General features: G+C 45.9%; 1 protein-coding gene across 4 annotated transcripts in view; it reads left to right on the top strand.

Annotated features, from left to right (window-relative positions):
• Positions 1-19221, top strand: part of CACNA1C (calcium voltage-gated channel subunit alpha1 C) — a 658891-nt gene that overhangs the window by 252848 nt on the left and 386822 nt on the right. The gene's annotated exons all lie outside the window — the stretch shown is intronic.

Below are 19221 nucleotides of genomic sequence, written 5' to 3'. Positions count from 1 at the left end.
ACTAGATAGACCACTGTGAGCTGTGGGACCCAGAAAAGATACCCAACCTCCTCAAGCCTCATTCATCATCACCACAATGGCACCTGCTTCATAAAAGTGTTGGGAATTAAGTGAATTAATACATGAATAGTGTGTAGCACATCACAGATATTCAGCAAGTGTTAACCATCATCATCATTCATTTTGTAACTCAAGTCGAAGCTGCAGACAAAGAGAGAAATTTAGGAGATTTAAAGAATGTGAAGTAAAAACTTCTGGCCCTGAAGTCTGCAGCAGCCCTAGGGGCTGGCGGGGGTAGACTAGTTTTGAATTCATATCCGAACTGAGAACTCTGGGGAGGGTTGAAGTAATGTTCTGCACATCACATGCAAGACATATTTATAAAGAATGAATGCCATCTTTGGGAAAACAGTGAGGTCCTGATTACCATCCAGAATGAATTAATTAAATTCATTTATTGAGTGCCTACTGTTTGCTCAGCTTGATGTTTTGGTAGCATCACATAAAGAAGGACAGTATTCCCTTCCTTGAGGACATTTGTGATCCAGTCTAGGAAGTATAGTTAGCACTGTTTGAAGAACAGGAGCCAGATAAGAGGATGTGTAATTAAGTGCTAAACTGTGTCATTCGGACTCTCCAGAGCTAAAGGATTCAAAGGGCATATTCAATGAGCCCTGAAGATGGTGAGGGGCCTCTTGAGAGAGTAGGGAAAGGGCCCTGAGTCAGGAACCTGCCCGGGAAATCCCAAGACAAGAAATGTGTAAGGCGAGGCTTCTGGAAAGCAGCCTGAGACAAAAGGGATACAGCTGAGATCAGGGTGATGAGCAGCTGACCTGCCTGGGATCCCTGAGCCCATGGCCACTTCTCATCAGGGTCATTAAACTCTGTGGCCTTGGGGACAGCTCCCAGTGGTCTGTGGGCATGCAGTCCACTTTTGGTTGTGAGCAGGTCTTCATGGAAGATTTGCCCAGGAAGCTGTGGGAACAGCCTCCATATCCTGGGATTGTCTGGAGCGGGGGGGGGGGGGGGGGGGGGGGGACACCCCCCCCCAGGGCTCACCTGACTCTGGGTAGGTGAGTAGGTGCCCTCCTTCCTCTGTGCCACCTTTTGGGGGACATTAGTAGAAACCTCTGTCCCAGAAGACTAGCTCCATATCCTGCTTTCCTCTGTGGATGTTAAAGGTTTTCCAGTCTTATAAAAAATTTTTTTAAAAGTCAGATTTTATGCCTTATGTTAGAAATGCTGCAGCTTTAATTCCCCTCCTGGTGAATCACAGATTGCTCATTAACATTTTTCAAGGTTCAGAGAAGTCTTGCAGTAAACAACCCTGTGTCACCTCCAAATTTTCTTGACCACAGAACACTTCTTCCTACAGAGCACCTATGAACATTCTGAAAATGTAGTGTCATTGGCTAATCTCCTGTGGAAACCCTGGAATAATAGGGTCTTACAAGGCAGAGGCTGAAGGAGCCTGACAGATATCATCTGCCCATTCATTTTCCAAGTGAGGTGCACAGAGGCCCAGGATACCAAAGAGATTTCCCCAAGATTCCCCAGCCTGGCTTTGGCAGTCGTTGGGAGCCCCAGATCCTACTCCTAGTTTAATGTTCCTTAGTTGTTAACCAGCTGGAAATAAAAATGAGAAGAGACTGTAGTCAGGCTTTGCAATTGAATGAACTATCAGTGTGGTTGAGAGACTATTTCGAAGACATTTTAGATTTGTTTCTGGGTCAGTAATCTTGCAAAAGAAGTACAATCCAACTGATTTATTAGGAAAAAATTTGTAAACTTTGGTTCACTTACAAGAAGAAGTGTTTGGGTTTCTGAAAAGGATACTGCTTTTGAGGCTGGATGATTTTTGTGACCAACAAGTGTTTATGGACTGAATTCTGGCTGCCTCGGCTATTCGATGAGACGTGCACAGTGAATTCCTACCCTGAGGCCTCATCTGTGGCTATTTAACCCTTTCACCATCCTTGACCCTTGACTGGGGGACTCTCCCAGGACTGGGACGGTAGAATGGAGAGTACTTGGCCTATATCTTGGTAGGAGCATAAGGCAGTGCATGGCGCCCCCGTCCCCCACCTCCCACACTGTGAGTGCCAGGTTGGCCCAAGTGCTGGGAAGCAAATGTGAAGCTCACCTTCCAGAGGAGGCAGGAGGGTAACTTTGAGGCCCTTGCCTCCTGTGTACTCTCCATGCCCTTCCACAGGTAAGCTGTAAGAAGCTACCAATTCCTGGAAGTTCCTTCCCTTGTATCCCTGCCCTCCTGGAAGCCTGTGGACTTTTCTTCTCTGCTGGTGGGGGCTGTCCACCTGTGCCCATGTCCTCTCCCCTGTGATGGTCCACAGTGAGCCAGGGTTGGGGGAGGGCTTGAGGGTAGGTAATGAGTGGCCACTTACCTTCTCCTCCACATATGCTTTTTCTTGAGAAGGGTTAAATACATTAATAGCTTATTCACCAAAATGTATCCAGACCTATTTTTAGTGCTTTGAACATGTTGACTCTTACATAAGATTCATTCAGTATATATAAACTATTCAGTAAATATTCCCTCATGAGAAGAATGGTATTTTGGTCTGTTTTGTTTCCCTGCCCTTCACGTTCTAATTTAGGACTGGGGAGCATGTTGGCTCCATCTCCATGTTGGTTGTCTTAAGACTGAGTGCTCTGGCTGTATCTCATTGCCTTTGCAATGGTAAGGGGTTAGTGCCTGACTGGGAGACTTTGTAAATGTAGGACATACATCACAGCACAAGCAGGGGAGGCCAGAGAGCAAGATGCTGAGAGGGCTCTTCATGCCATGGAGAGAGGATGGCCTGGTGCCGTGGGGAGCATCACTCTGGGCCCTCTCTCTTCTTTTCACTTGACTCCTCCTTCATCTCCTCCTTTGGCCAGGCTGTGGGAGCTTCGGGCATTAACTGGCAGGGACATGGATGGGCGTTGGAGCCAATATCCTGGCTCATGAGCATGGCTTCTAGCCACGCACGTGTTTTACAGATTGGAAAATGAGTGACGGAATCTGTCTGAGGTGCTTGGGCTGCCTTGAAAAGAGCCCCACAGATTGGGAGACATGAACAACAAAAATATATTCTCTCAGTCTGGAGGCCACAAGTCTGACATCAAGGTGTCAACAGGGTTGGCTTCCTCTGAGGCCTCTCTCCTTGGCTTATAGAAGGCCACCTTCTCCCCGTGTCTTCACACCACCTTCCCTCCATACCTGTGTGTCCACCCTAATGGCCTCATTTTAACTTACTTAGCTCTATAAGAGCCCTGTCTTGAACTATAGTAGCCCTCTGAGATACCAGGGACTTGGACTTCCACATGTGAATCAGGGGGAACACATTCAGCCCTAATAGAATCCACTAGTGGATTTGTCTACGTGGGCAAGGCTGGTACGAAGGTTGTGCAGAGCGTGAGCACCTAAGTCCCATCCAGGCACCCGGGGGGTGGAGGAGGAGCCCTGAAAACTGGTATGTTTGGGGAAATGAGGTGCTTTGTGGTAGGGACAGTCTTGTTGGGCTTTCATCCCGATTCTTCCTGCATGCCACAAGTGCACACCATGTAGGAGGCCATGGAGGGAGTCCTTGCAGTGGCCCTGCTGCTTCCCGGGGGAGGTGTGGCCCTTCTCCAGAAGAGCCCAGGCAGATGGCTCTGTCTCTCTCACCTGCCGAAGGCAGGGTGGGGAGTAGGTCTCGTTTGTCACTTCTGTTAGAGCTCTGAGAGTTCAGACAAGGACAGACGAGATGTCTGTCAAGGACTTTGAACTCTGGTGGAAAGTGAAACATCAGACAGTGGATTCTGGTGAGTTACAAGTCTGTCAGCCGGAGGCAGTGCAGACCCCGTGTGTGTGTGGGTGCACACCTGTGCCCGCGAGCATGCATACGCACACATGTGTGTGCCTCCACGTGCTTGTATGCATGCATATGAAGGGGCAGGGTGGGGGCTTGAGAGAGAACAGGGCCCTGGGAGAAATGTGGAGGGTGGTCCAGCCTAGGAGACTCTTTGGGATTCCCAGTCTCCCCTCCTTCCAAGTGTGGCCTCCCCGAGCATGCAGTGGCAGCCACAAGAGGCAAGCCTGATATACTAACCCAGCACTAGAGGAAACCCTAGTGCCAGGTTTCTCTGGACTGAAATCACCTCCACTGTGACCTGTTTTGTCCCCCGTGTTGTCGCTCTTCCACCCTATGATTAGGGCCAGACCGACCCCATAAAGCTGGGAGAGGAAGTGGCAGCTCACATAACTGAGCATCCAGAGGAGGCAGACCCTGTGTTCTTCCTGTCTATAAAGGGACAGAAAGCAGATTTCTTACAGGCCACCAAGCATGTGCAGACCTCCCGGTGAATGAGCCCTCCCTGCACCACGCAGCACATTCACCTGAGCCAGAGCAGCTAGTTGCTTGTGAATTCAAAAGATGCTCTTTGCATCCAAACACTGAGCTAAGTGAGGTTCAACACGTGGGCATAAAGCAGGGCTGTAGGGGGAAAAGAGGCACAGGGCAGGGTGAACCATGTATGTGGATGAGAAAAGTAGCCGCACCAAGGGCTTTCCATTTTTACAGAGTTTTAATCTTGACTGTGACATTAAATTCTTACCTAGTTGAACATAGTGCTAAGTAGCTAGATGGCAGCTGTGTGAGCACGTTTTTAGAATATCTGCCTTGGTGTCAGCACCATCCTGAGCCACTCAGAAGACTGCTGGGCAGAGACTCCTTGGTAGGGGCTGAGGGAGGTGTCTGAACATATCTTCCCTGAGCTCCTGTCCAGCACACAGATGTGCACACACAGGGCTAGTTCTGGGCTCAAGCTGGCTCTGTGCCACCCCAGCCCTTCCCGTATCTAGCACCTGGGCCTAGAAACGTGGAGTTTAAAATCTGAGAGACTCTGATATCACCTAGTTCAACCCCATAATTTTACTCTGGAGGAAGCCAAGGCTCAGAGAAGTTAAGACACTTGCCCCAGTCATATGGCAAAGTTCGTGGTGGAGCCTCACATGGAGGCCAGCTCTCCTGGTTCCCGGTCTGGTGCTCCTCCCGTGTATGCCAATATATCTGTCTTATCTTGGATGCTGTCCCCATTATCCTGCCTTTCTTTCAGCTGTGCACACTTGTAGAGGTTCAGAAACAACTCAGGGTGAGTTTTCTCCTTCCTACCACCAAAAAATAGTTTGCTGTTTTTTGGTGGGTTTTCTTCTTCCCACCACCAAAACCAGTCTGCTAGTGAGGCAGAATTGTGGTGTAATACTACTATAGCAGACACCTTTCTGATGCTTACTGTGTACCAGACACTGTGTTAACTATGGTTAACTATGAGTTAACTTAGGTTAACTCATTTAATCCTCATATTGACATTCTCCATTTTAACAGTTGAAGAAGCTGAGGCATGAAGAGGTTAAGGAACTTGCCAGAAGTTCCTTAAGGAGTCAAATCCTGGTGGTGGAGCCAGGATTTGAAACCAGGTAGTCTTGCTCCAGGTGCCATGTTCTTAACCTTACCTGTCTTTCCCATGAAGAAAGACACACTGGGCCACTAGTCCTATTGGGTGACAGACTGCTAGGATGTGAAAGGGACTTCAGAAACTTCCAGAAGCTATGGTTTGTCTAGGCAGATTGATGTTTCCCAGGCTCTAGTCCATGGTGGGAAGCTTAGAATGAGCAGATACAACACACCTTCAGCCTGTGTGATCTGTGGTCGGACACATTCCGGGCGAACAGGGTCAGCAGGAAGCCCTCAAGGACAGAGTGATACCTGGCGCTGGCCTCCAGTTCAGGTCCACTGTCTTATCCTGAAATTCTGCCAAAGAGCATGCAAACTTGCGGGACCCTGGAGTCCTCTCACAAATAGCTAGTTTGAGTCCTAGGACTTGAGTAACAATAAAGTTAAGTCTTATAGTCTTTTGTCCCCTTGAACATAAAATTAAAGGGAAAAACCTTAAAAATAATTCCTCTTCTGCCTCTCCTCAACTCCAGATCCTCAGAATGTCAGCCTTTTCCTAAAACCCACATTCAGACACTTCTGAAACTATACCTTTGTGTATCACAAACTGTCTTCCAAAGAATACTGGATGAACTTTACTTGTAAAAAAGAGTCAGTCAAAAAAGTTTGAGACTTGCTGGTTTAGAAATATTCTAAACAAGCTGATTTGCCACAGGACCTATCATTGGGGTCTTTAATATGCAAATGTCCTTTGGAAGAAAAGCTTATGCACATCCATCTCACATACAAATGAGGAAGTGTTTCTAAAGTCTGTGTGTGTGGGAACAGCTCCTGCAGTGGCAGTGATAGGAAATGAGATAGTGGCCATTTGCTGTCAGGGGAATGAGATCGTCAGGGCTTCCACATCCCCAGTGACTAGATTTGGAGGAGCGGAACTTCCCTCGCCAAACTACCACTGCTACCCAGAGCCCATTCTTAGCTGCCTGTGGGGTACCCAGCTGAAACATGAGACAGCCGCCTGCCAGCCAGCTCTTTGCATCCTTTCTTGAGCAAGCTGACGACTCTCCTCCCATCTCCTCCTGGAGTTTAGCCTTGGGATGTGCAGAGCTGCAAGTCTGATTTGGACATTCGATCACCCCAGAGGATTCAGAGCTGGGTTCTGGGCTCCTGCTCATGTGCCTGTGGGGCTGCTGCAGGTGGTGCTGACCACTGCACTTTAATCTGTTTTCTGTATCCAGGTGCGGGGTAAGTTTCTTTGGCAAAAATGATGTCATTGACAAAATAAAAATCTGAACACTGGAGATTTCTTTAGTTGGGACAAAGCAAGGCTCCACGATGCCTAGGAACCTGTGCAGGACCACACAGCTCCTAGGAGGCAACAGAGCCCTGACTAGAATCCAGCTCCCCGCTGCCCAGAGTTTGTGGGTTTTCCCGTTGCATGGTTGTGCCTCTTGGCAAAGCTCACTGGGGTGGAAGTGGACGGCCTGAAACTTTGACTCTGGTTCCCAAATTTTACTGTGCAGCACAACCACCCAGGGCACTTTCTAAAAATTACAGAGCCATCCATCATGAAGGACCAGGACCATGCAGGATGAACCCAGGGATGTCATCTGGGAAAGACACTTCATCTTCTGAGGCTATGAATGGAGCGTTCTTTTCTGTGCTGCTGATCCCAGAGCACTGAGAAGCTTTGCCTGCTCTCTGGTGCGTTTGAATTTGCATGGTCTCTTGACAGGGCAGAAAGTTCAAATTCTTCTGGCTTAAGCCCACTTATGTAACTAACTGGCCACACTCTCAATTCTGGGAGACCAATACAACTGCCCATTATTGTAGATTCTAAAAAGCAAGGGTAGAAACAGCAGATCCTGGAGCCACAGAGGCTACACCAGGAAGACTTATTTACAGGGAAGATCCCTGCCTCTGTTCCCGGAGATTATCATTCAGGAGGTCTGGGGTGCAGGCCAGGAATCTGCATTTTTAGCTTAGCACACTCCCTTACCACCCCCAGCCCATGTGGTTTTGACACAGTTAATCCTTGGACTACACTTGGTGAAATGCTGACGCAAATAGTAAAGACCCAAAACTACTTAATTATAGGAATCATTCAAACACCCACAGGCTAGGATATGAGGCAAGAAACTCCAGTCCATGATTGTCCAAGTGGCTTAGAGAAAGAAGCAAGGTGGGTAATGTGTAACATAGCAATGTCATCTTGATGATCATTTAAAAAATTATTTATTAAGGGGCACCTGGGTGGTTCAGTCAGTTAAGCATCTGAATTTTGATTTCAGCTCAGGTCATGATCTCATGGTTCGTGGGTTCAAGCCCCATGTCAAGCCCTGTGCTAACAGCACAGAGCCTCGTTAGGATTCTCTCTCCCTCTCTCTGCCCCTTCTCCCCCTCTCAAAATAAATAAGGAAACTTTTTTAATAAATAAAAATAATAAAAAGCATTTATTAAGCACTGCTTTCTAGGTGGCTTTGCAAGCACTGTATTGCACCCAGTGATCTACACAGATGTGGTGCCTGCTTTCTGGCCACTTACAATCCAGGAAGGAAGGAATAAGGAAGTGGAGCAGAACTGGCTGTGGAATGCCGAATACCCAGCACAGAGCCTGGGAGACAGCTGGGATCTCCAGTTTCCAAGAGGGAGCAGTCTGGGTATACCTAGTACTACCTGCAGTCAGAGACATGGTAGCCTGGGGATCTGTGATTAAAATCTCCCTGCATGGTCCCAGAGCCACTCAGCTCACTACTCAGGCCACTCAAGCTACTGTGCTAGGAGAACTTAGTATTCAAGATCCCTTGACAACTCTTAGTGTTCATTTAACACTTAACACCCCCATCAGAGAAGTTGTAGTATTGTCTCTACTTTATACACAAGAAATGGAGGCTCAGAGAAGTAACTTAACCCAAGTCAAGGCCTCAATCCAGGTCTGTTTGATTCCAGGGCCCACTTCTACTCCTTTAAGTTTCCTTAACCGGAAAGATGGGGCAACATTCTGTATCCTGCCTCACAGTTGCAGAATTCTTGAAGTGTATCACCAACAAATCTAACTTGGCTTTTGAACCAGTGGGAGACAAAACTACATTGACAAATAATAGGATTTACATGAAGTTTTGATTTGTTTAGAGAGATACTATAAACCCTTTAGAATTGTTAACTCATTTGGAAATTTGACTTCCAAAGGAGCCAGTGCAAAGTATTTTTCATAACCCAGCCTTCCTTTCTCAGATCTGAAGAGGAAAATAATATGGTAGATGTCTGAAAGTGTGGAGCGGGTTATATTTAGCTCTGCCTAAAGGCAGGGGGAGGGACTAGATGAAATTTGCAAGGGCCTTGTACTCAGAGGATTCTTTCATTCACTAGGTTCCAGTTCTCAGTGCATAAGAGGTGCCAAGGACCCAGTGTGTTTTGGAGATATCGTGTAACCAACTTGTAATGTTCTCAAGCACATCAGAAAAACCAACTGTTGCCTCCAAACACCCTTCTTAATGCAGATGGAGTTTTCTATGAATCCTGGAAAATGCACTTGGGTGGGAGGTAGATAAGGAATGGGAAAAGGAAGACAACCCCAATTTTAGCAAACCAAGAGCTGGTGTCTGTAACAACGCAAAATACTTTCTAGAAATCTAATCCTGGTCATGGGTGTAACATCTTTCCCCAGGCTCTCATCCTAGGCTTCCTTTCATGCTGATGGCAGCAAATGGTGGGGCTTTCCTCTCTCTGCTCAGAACACAGGATATCACTCTTTCTCTGAAACTAGCCAGGTTCTTTCCTTATGTCAGCAGCTTGGGAGAAAGCCACTGTCACCTCATCTCTCCCTTGAAGCACATCTAACTTTCCCAAATAGCAAACTCTGTCTCTTTTAGCAAATGACTTCCAGATGCTGGAAGCAGCGGCCAGTGGAATTTTATTGCCCCCAAACTGTGGTTCTGGGCCACATACTTCTGACTTGAAGGTAATTTGGAATGTAAACATTGCAAGGCGTGTACTGGAATTAATTAAAGCTACCCTGTATTCTCCTAGGCCTACACGACTGCAGTTAACTGTTTACATTAACACCAAGCCAGGCAGATCAACTGGAGTGTGCATGAACCCTTCATTACCACTTTTCCCCTTTCCTTCAGAAAAAAGTGAAATTGGACCCAAGCTGGCCCCTTTCCTTGGGAGGGGGGGGTCATCAATTCCAACGTAAGAAGAGGCTTCTTAAGCCATCTTCTCTACCAAGCAAACAGAAGGCTGCTTATACATTGAAGCACAGGTGGACATCACATGTTCACCTGGAACCAGTGACAGGCATAACCCCCTTGCTGTGTCAGATATCAGAAGCTTATTTAACTAGAAATGCAAGTATGCACATTGAGAGGGACAGTCACTGCCATGGTGGGCCTGCATAGAAATCCATGGCATATAGCACATGGCTGCCATAACTAGACACAGCTTTGGGGAATAGTTTTTTAACTTCATGATGGCATTGGAAAGTAGGCTGAACATTCTGGAGATGGATGGTGGTGGTGGTTGCATAACAATGTGAATGTATTTAATGCCACTAAACCATACTCTTAAAAATGGTTACCATGGTAAATTTTATGTTTATGTGTACACTCCCCCCACCCCATAAAAATGTAGGATGATTGGGCTATAAAGGCTCTTTGGGACTATGCAAGCTATGAACATCTAGAATGTTCCTTACTCTCTACCATGCAATGCAAGAGGGTGGAATTGTTGCTCTCTGGGAACAGTTCCACACAATGCCAGGGTGTTTCAGGGGCATATATGGAAAATACTAGGAAGTCATGCCCCTGGGACCCACCAATCCCTCACATCCTCTCCATGTCTTGAGTGACATCTCATGGCAAGGAGCATTAAGAAAAGCTGAATAAGTGGTTACCTGCATTCATTATTGACTGTAGCCATTAAAACAGACTTAAAGTCATCTAGGTTAGCCCCAATCCTAAAGGACAAAAAGGACTTAAAAATTGTTCAGTGTGGTGAAAGCAGGTGTCTGGGTGTGGGGGCATACACCAACTATTGTATTGTCCAAACTCTGTGATTGTTGGAGATTCCTCCTTATAGTAAGAAAAAAAAAATCCTCCTACCATATTCATTGGCCCTCATTCTACCCACTCATATTACAAGAATAAAGTGCCAATTCCTCTTTTAATAATACTTTAAGAATTTGAAAATGAATTTGAACTTTCTGTTGCTACCTGAGATCATCCTCAGTTCCATCAAATGCTCCTGTGTTGGCTTCCAGACCCCTTACTAGCCTATGCATCTTCCTTTAGGCTCACAGTCATTTTTCAGAGTGATGCTCAGAACTAAACAGTACTGTTGGTGTTATGCTCAGAGAAGGGTGTAGAAATTTTATTCTCTATTTTTCTTTGACCTCCATATGTCCAACAATATAGCCCAATGTTATATTTTAACCATCATATCATATTCTTGCCTCAAAAAAAGCATATGGTCACCTAAATCCTCCAGATTTTTTCACAGGAATAGCTGTTGAGCAAGGGCTCCCCATTCTTGAAGTTAGATATATTTGTTTAACCTGAACCCAGAAAGTTAACATAAACCTTATTATAATTTATTATTTTGAATCAGTCCATCTGATACTGAGATATAGAATCCTGATTTCCTCACCTACTCTCCTTCCTAGCTTTGAGTGTGTCTACATCTTCATCTGAGTTACAATTCTGTGTAACACGTTTTGATAGAAATGTTGTACAGAATTGGGTCATGGAACACAGAGACCACCTTTCCAGTTTACAGCAAAGCATCAATCAAAGCTCTGTGGGTGTGGCAAAGCCTCTCTGAATCCACTTAGTCACATCTTCCAGCTTCTGGTTCTCCAAGGATTGGTGAGCCTCTGCTCAAGAGAGGTTAAGTGACTGTAGCAGTCAAGCCAAGCTAAAAGGGGAGCATGGTCTTTGGCACGTGGTGGGTGTCCAGTACATTCTGTGGAGTGAGTTAATCTGTGAAAATACTGGTCATCCCCAAACCTCATTGTAGGTGATAATTTAGGCTTCACTTCCTCCCCACAAAAAGAGTTTCTTCAAAACTGCTCACAAAGTGAAATGGGAGGCTTTGAGTTGAATTTCTCCTGGCACCTCTGATAGGATGCTAATCAACAGGACAGTAGCTCAGAGGTCTTTGGGAAGAGGTGTAACTTAAGGTTTAAGGGCCCAGAAAATCCCCAAGAAGAAAATAAGGTCATCCTGTAATCAGTGAGGATAAACTAAATGACAGTTTGGGACAACATTTGTTTCATGGTTCACTCAGAACATTGATCAGGAGATTTGGGGAGTGGATTTTCCTGACTTCAAGGAAGTGGAGGCCTCTTGCCCTCTGACATAGTCTGTCAGGTAGGACAAAGTCTGTGAGGTGAGAGCTAACAGGACCCAGGAGGACCCTTCTTAGTGAAGTAGCATTAGCAGGTTGGTTGAGAATGAAGCAGATGGGGCTAAGGAAACCAGGCTTTCAGCTGAAAAAGCTTTTATTGCTCTTTATCTATTGACACTTTTTCAATTAAGGAGCCTCCCCTGAGATGATCTATCGCCTCCCTGTCTGAGCAGGAAATAATTACCATCAAAGCAATTCCATCACATGCCATACATCTTTCTTGTGGCCAGGGAGGCCACAGGGAAAATGATCAGCCTCCTGCCTGCTGCGGCTTTATGGGCACAGGGCCCTAGCTTTGGATGCCATCCATCTTTCTGGAGGGCTCAGCCCCTACTATGCCTCCTCCTCTTCCTTCTCTCTCCAACCCCTTCTTGGTCTCTTTGGGGCTGGTGACAATGTTAGGAAATCTAACCATGTTACCTGCTCTGTCTGAGGAGTAAGAGGAGCTGGAGCCCCCACTTTCTCTTATTCTCAGCACTGGCAGGATCACTCATATATCCAGATGCCTAGGAACATGATCCAGTAGGGGTTACCATAGGATCAATTTTTATCTTACTGAGGGTTTTTTTTTTCCTTTTTGAGAGTTCAAAATTCCGATGTCCATGATCTGATATTCTAAAATAAATAAATATAAGTTTTATTGAACTGTAACATGCATGTGGTGAAATATAGAAACTGTAAGTGTAAGCTTGATGAATTTTCACTGAGTCAGCACTGTGTAGCCAGCACCCAGATAAAGAATCAAACCATTATTTGTTCTCCTTGTGTCACCTTCCAGTCACTGTCCCCTTCTCCCTGAACCACTGTCCTGACCTCCAGCTGCATAGCTCAATTTTGCCCTTTTTTTGTACTTTATATAAATGGAATCATACAATATGTACCTTTGGGTCTAGCTTTCTTCACTCAAAATTATTTTGAGATTCATCCATTCTGCTGCTGTAGTTGTTTTTTGTTCATATTCGTTGGTAAATAGTATTCCTTCTTATGAATAAACCACAGTGTTTATAACCATTCTATTATTGATGGATATTTAGAGTTTTTTTTCCTTCGAAATAATAAACATATGCATGTACTTCATTTAAGGGTAATTCCTAGGAGTGGAATTACTGAGTCATCAGGTATGTGTATATTTAGCTTTATTCTTGCCAGTTTTACACAGTGGCTCCACCAGTATGAACTTTTTTTCAGTGTAGAAAAATGAGAGAACAGTTCTCTGCTTGCCTGACCCCCAACCATCATCTTGCTTTTATAAAAGGAAACACAGAGCTGTGGCTTATCCAAAGTGAAAAGGGTCAGATCTTTTGACCTGTCATGGGATAACCTTTATGTTAGCCTGTAAAGGACTCTTCCTTTTGATGGATATGAGGGAAGAGGGTGCATCCTCCTTATGCCCCTCAAACTTTCCTTCAAACCATTCTTCTACATTGATAATTTTTCACAGTGTCTTATGGGAACTCCAAATGTTTAAACACAGATGGACACCAAAGGAGTGGTCCTCTTTGCCTTACTTATGTGGAGGAATTGGGCAAGTTTGAAACCCTTACCCTCCCTTGATGGATATCATCCATGACTATCTGCTTTTCTTTGCATCAATAATCTGGGAACAAGAGAGAAATGAGTGTTTGCTTAAGATTGAATTTATGACAACATGGGACCAGCCTCCATCAACTAGACTGATGAATGCCTGGGTAAGCATACTGCATATTTGTGTATTTTTCCTTCTAGCTACCCACCCCTTTTGCCTTCTTTATTAAGAAGCTGTGTTGTCAAGGTGTTTGACTTATGAGGGGAAAGAATGAGCTCTAGCAGTCCTCATGCCACTCGCAGTTTCCATTAACGAAAGAAGTGAAGGCAGAACTGTGCTCCCATGCCTGGCACAGAATTTCAGGTGTGCTTCAGCTCTCCTCCCCAGAAGGGTTGGGGAGGGTGTGCTAAAAGGGAAGAAAAATCTATTTATTGAGCAAAGATTAAGTTCTGGGCATTATTTCAGGCATGTGGATACAGTTGACTGAGCAAATGAATGAATGAATGATTAGTTTTAAAATACAGTTAAGAGAGCTTCTGTTTGCTTTCTCAGAACAGAAATCTTCTGAGACTTACTTTGATCCAGAGTAAGAGTGCTCTAAGAATACATGGCTTTTTGGCCAAAGTCCCTTAATGTTCCATAACCTTGGGAACCTCTTCTCATCAACAGAAAAATCACTGTTATAGTTCTTTGTATATAAGACTCTCTTGGCTTCTCCAGAGCCAGCTCTGAGGGTGAGAATAATCACAAGCCACAAGCTATTATCAGAAGGCAGGGCCTTTGTGGACAGAGGAGTGACTGAGGGCCCTGTGCCCCAACCCAGGAGGTCACTAGCTCCATTAAGAGAATGGGCTCTGGGCCTGTTAAACCTCCACTAACCTGGGGCAGACCTCCAAAGCTGAACAGATCCAGGGACATAGAAGTTCAGAGCAGTTAAGACCATGGCCTCTGGTGTCAAATCCCAGCTTTCCTATCTCTTAGCTATGTGACCTTGAGAAAGTACCTGTGTTCCTCTGAGATGTCAAGTTTCTCATCTGTAAAATGGGGATAATCATATTGACTTCATTGGGTTATTATGAGGATTATATCAGTCAGTGTGTGTAATGTGCAGGGCATATGGGAAACATTCAAAAGTATTGGCTATTATTTTTGTTGTTGGAGAAAATTTTGGTCAGGCACCTGCTATAGGACACTCCTTTGGGGATATCTGCTTTGTGCACAAGTCCAGACATAACTGGCATAATGCCCATGTAGGACTGGTTGTTACTGGAGAGTCTGCTTTACCTGGTTGAGGAAAGTCCTTGTTTGTCCTGTATAAAATGCCAGGCACAGGCTCAGGCATGGCTAGAGTAGCATCTATAGGGTCAGAGACCCCTGTGGCCAAAGAGATCCCCAAATGCTTGTTGATGCCTAAAACACTATTAACTCATTTGTTCAATGAAAATGACCAAGTATCTGCTAAGTCAACCTTGCTAGCACCCTACATGACTGTGCATATGTTCATGCTATATAAAGAGAGCTGGTTGCCAGTAGAATGAAATGCATAACTGCATAGAAAGATGACTGTTGGTTTGATTTTGTGGATTAAATGAGCTTATACATGCCAAGCACTCAGCATAGTGCCTGAAACATGAGAGAACTTCATTACCTTCCACCTCAAAACAAAACAAAACAAAACAAAACAAAAACATTAAAAAAAAAACCAGAAAATATCAAGTACTGGTGAGGAAATGGAGAAACTGGATCCTTGTACACTGTTGATGGGAATGTAAAATGGTGCAGTTACAATGGAAAACAATATGGAACTTCCTCAAAAATTTACAATATAACTACCATATTATCTAGCAATTCTTCTTCTGGATATATATCCAAAAGTGTTGAAGGCAGGGTCTCAAAGAGATATTTGTACACCCATGTTTGCAGCAGTGTTATTCACAGTGGCCAAAAGGTGAAAGCAGTTGAAATATCCATAGATGGACAAATGGATAACCAAATGTGGTGTATAATACAATGGACTACTATTCAGCCTTAGAAAGGAAGGAAGGGCACTTGGGGGTTCAGTGGGTTAAATGTCCGATTCTTGATTTTAGCTCAGGACATGATCTCATGGTTCGTGAGATCGAGCCCCTCCATTGGACTCTAGGCTGACAGCAAAGATCCTGCTTAGACTTCTCTCTTTCCTCTTTCTCTGCCCCTCCCCCACTTGGACTCTCTCTTGCACAAAATAAATAAATAAAAACTTTTTAAAAAGGAATGAAATTCTGACACAGGCTACAGTGTGAATGAACCTGTGAAGACATTATGCTGAGTGAAATAAGCCAGTCACAAAAGGACAAGTACTGTATGATTCCACATTGTATAGGGTATCTAGAGTAGTCAAAGTCATGAAGACAGAAAGTGGGCTGGTGGTTGAGGGCCTGGAGAAGGGGAGAAGGAGGAGTTGTTTAATGGGTGCAGAGTATCTGTTTTATAAGATAAGAAGAGTCTGGAGAATGGTCAGACAGCAATGTGAATGTGCTTAATGCTACTGAATTGTATACTTAAGGCTGATTAATATGGTAAATTTTATATTTATGTGTATTTTACCAAAGTCTTTTAAAAAATTAAAAAAATGTTTTAAATATAAAAGGGACTCAGTAAATAAATATTTGCTGCATCTGAATCCAGCTGAACAGAAGAAATGCCTTGGAGAGCAAGAGCACTGTGGATGAGAGCAGGTCCTGCAGATGACTGGATGTGAGGACACAGAGAAGAGAGGCCAGTTCTGGAAGGGATGGCTGTTATGCCTCAGGTCTCTTTGCTGTCTTGGCTTAGGTGGAGAGATTGCAGGAGAGCAAAGAGAAAGACACGATCACCTTTCATTTCATAATCAAACTGAAACCAGCCCTGGGACAGGTGCTAACAGTGACTTGAACACATTCGAAGGAATAAGTAACTGACATCATGTATTACTTAATGGGGGAGAAGCTAGGGAGGCTGAGCCCTGAGGAAATGTGCCATCTTCATGTGCCATGAAGGCAGGAAGTAGACAGCAATGGGGAAGAGGGTCCAAACACACATTGGAAGGTTTGCTTGGGGCTGGGAGTGGTACTGGTGGGTAGCAGTGGCTTGGTTGGCAATGGCCAAGAAAGTGCAAGTTGTGCTAGTCTAATTGACTTTCCCAAATCAGATTCATGAAGTGTTTAAAGACTTTTCTGTAGACCCCTCAGTTGAGTCTTTCTCCTTCTGGAACTGGAACCCACACAATCAGAAAAGGTTTTGTTAGAGCCGCGAAGTGTAATTACAGACCTGACAGGTGGCTGCAAGTCAGAGGAGACATCTTACTCTGCAGACACTTAAACAATGATTTCAGCAAGGTGACAGCGGAGAATTCTAAGGGTGTCGGCCTGCCCTGTTGAGCCACAGCCCAGCACCACATCGCAAGCACCTTCCTTCCTGGATGAAGATCAAGGGCAGACAGATCCAATGACATTGGGATAAATTGGTCTTTTTTCTCAGGTTTGCAGTGCAGGCCAAAAAGAGTCATCATTCATCCATCCTTCCCCTGGCCAGTCCACATTCTTCAAGTGCTCTCTCTGTGTCAGGCACTGCTCTGGACACTGGGCCACACAGTCTGTGAGGACATGGCTCCTGCCCTCAAGGGGCTCTTAGTCTAGAGACCCATTGCCGAGGGTCTCAGAAAACAGAGGAGCCAGAGCAGCAGCTTGGACACAGGTGGGGACTCAGGGCTTGGGTGAGTTTATAGATCCTCCCCATGGCAGGCAGACACCCATGCAGCAGTATCTAGGTAGAATAGAGCCTGGCAGGAAGTAAGTGCCCAAAGGGAGAGAGATGGACAGATGGGGTGAAGGAGAGAGGGAGGAAGGGAGGGAGGGAGGAAGTCAGGCAAGCCTACTCCTCTGAGTCCTACTCTCTGGAACAAGAACTGAGAAATTCAGAATTGAGCTCCTTTTCTGATAATAGTGATGTCTTCCCAAGGACTAATCCTAAGTCTCCAGAGGGGTGCTTGGAAGTGTCTAACAGCAGTTCTTTCCTGGGAACGTTAGGTTCACAGGCTCCCCTCCTTGAGAAAAATGCCCTTATCCTATAGTATATCAACGGCTCTGTAACCTGTCCTGGCCAGGACAGGGTCACCGTGGATCAGTAAAGCCTTGTGGGCTCCCTCCCCTTGCCAGGATCATGTGATATGTGATACAGCTTCCAGGACCATGCAGGAATGGATCACTTTCCCACATAGCAGTCCAGGAAGCAGACAGGCTGTCTTGTGTGGCCCCAGGGTCCTGACAATCCTTGCTCCCTGTGCCTTTCTTGCCCTTTGGAAAAAGGGCCTGGCAGCACTGGTTGGCTGACTCCAAGGTCCCTGTGCAGAGGCTCCACAAGGTGAGCCTCAGGCCTGGGAGAGTGGCTGTTGCTCACTTCCTGGGGTCTCAACACAGACCCACACACCCATCCAAAAGCAGGCCTTGTCTTCTTCCACCTGCCGGACACTCCTTAGACCCTCTTTAGACTTATTTTATTCCTTGGTCTGCTCTTGCTGTGGATTTTCATCTGATCTGACATGTCTACAAGTGTTGTAGGCTTGCAGGGAGTGTTCTGGGCCAGGCAGGGTTGAGCATTCCCTGAGACCCAAGGCAGCAGGAGTGCTGGGGGCGGTGGGGGGGAGGGGGAAAGGGCCAGATCCTGAGACAACTCAGGGAGGCACCCCATTACACGGGAGCTTCCGGCCAGACATTTCAATTCCTCACGCTTGAGTCATTTCAGCATTTCAGGGAAAATACAAACTGCTTCCCAGGGCTGAGGAAGCCCCATGAGCTATTCTGGTCTTGGCACCAGCTCCCTGCCCCTCTAAAGTGCTGATCCCCTGGGGCTTTTGCTGCAGGATGGTCTCTTAACTCTGCCATCACGTATTTCCTTTCCCTTCTCAGACAGCCAGTCCCCTCGCTGCCCCCTGCCCCTCTGGGGATTCTACTTCTAGCTGGTCCAGTGCTCAGGCCACTGGGTGTGTCCCCTGCCTGAGGACAAGCCCCATTGTTACTGACCCCCTGGGCCCCTGGCTCCAAACTGAGCAGGAAAATTGGATTTCCAGTGGTTAGTCAGTGCCTGCACTCAAATCCTGGACTCCAGGCCCTGTGGGATCGAACCTCCCTAACCCCTGCCTCCCAGCCCTAACCTTATTCCAGGCAGCCAGAACAGCCTGCGGCTCTGCCCTCTATGGCTGTCTTTCAGCCTCGCTTTCATTTATTTCCCATGTGTTTGTTGAATATATAATTTTTAGTGAAAAAGAAAGCAGCAAATACCCAAATATCCAATACCAACTTGTCCTATTCCATCAGGCGCTGCGTATGCACTCTTAGTCTGAGGAAATACACACAAGGCATCAAATAGCAATTATTGTAATTAGCGGAATGCACATGTGATCAGTCACCCTTGGGCCCCCGCTCTTCCGGTTACTGTGCCTGTGGCATTCATGGATGCTATAAGGGGCAGAGGAGGGAGAAAGGAGGCTTGTTCCCCTGGGCTTTCTTCCCTCCTCTGGTGCATAAGGATCTTTCTGGGTTAGAAAGCCTCCCTCTAAGGCTGCCTTTCTCTGTGACTCACCCTCAGGACACAGCGCCCCTGGAGAGAAGTACTGTATTAATTAAGCTCATCTCTGAGGTTTGCAGCCTCTGTTAGGCATTTAGGCCAAGGCAACTAACTAGGGGGAGGAGCAGAAGATAAGGACAGTATTCCTGATGTGCTTGAAAACCTGAGCCCATCTGCACCCCCTTCTGTGTCCACCCAAGCCCCCCTCAACACACACTAATGGCTCCAGGATAGTTACAGATCCTGGGTGAGATCCAGACCTGCTAGTTCCCC

Source organism: Panthera uncia, chromosome B4 (assembly GCF_023721935.1).
Source record: "Panthera uncia isolate 11264 chromosome B4, Puncia_PCG_1.0, whole genome shotgun sequence".
In the NCBI taxonomy this organism is placed as follows: Eukaryota; Metazoa; Chordata; class Mammalia; order Carnivora; family Felidae; genus Panthera; species Panthera uncia.
This window is presented reverse-complemented; position numbering and strand designations above follow the sequence as displayed.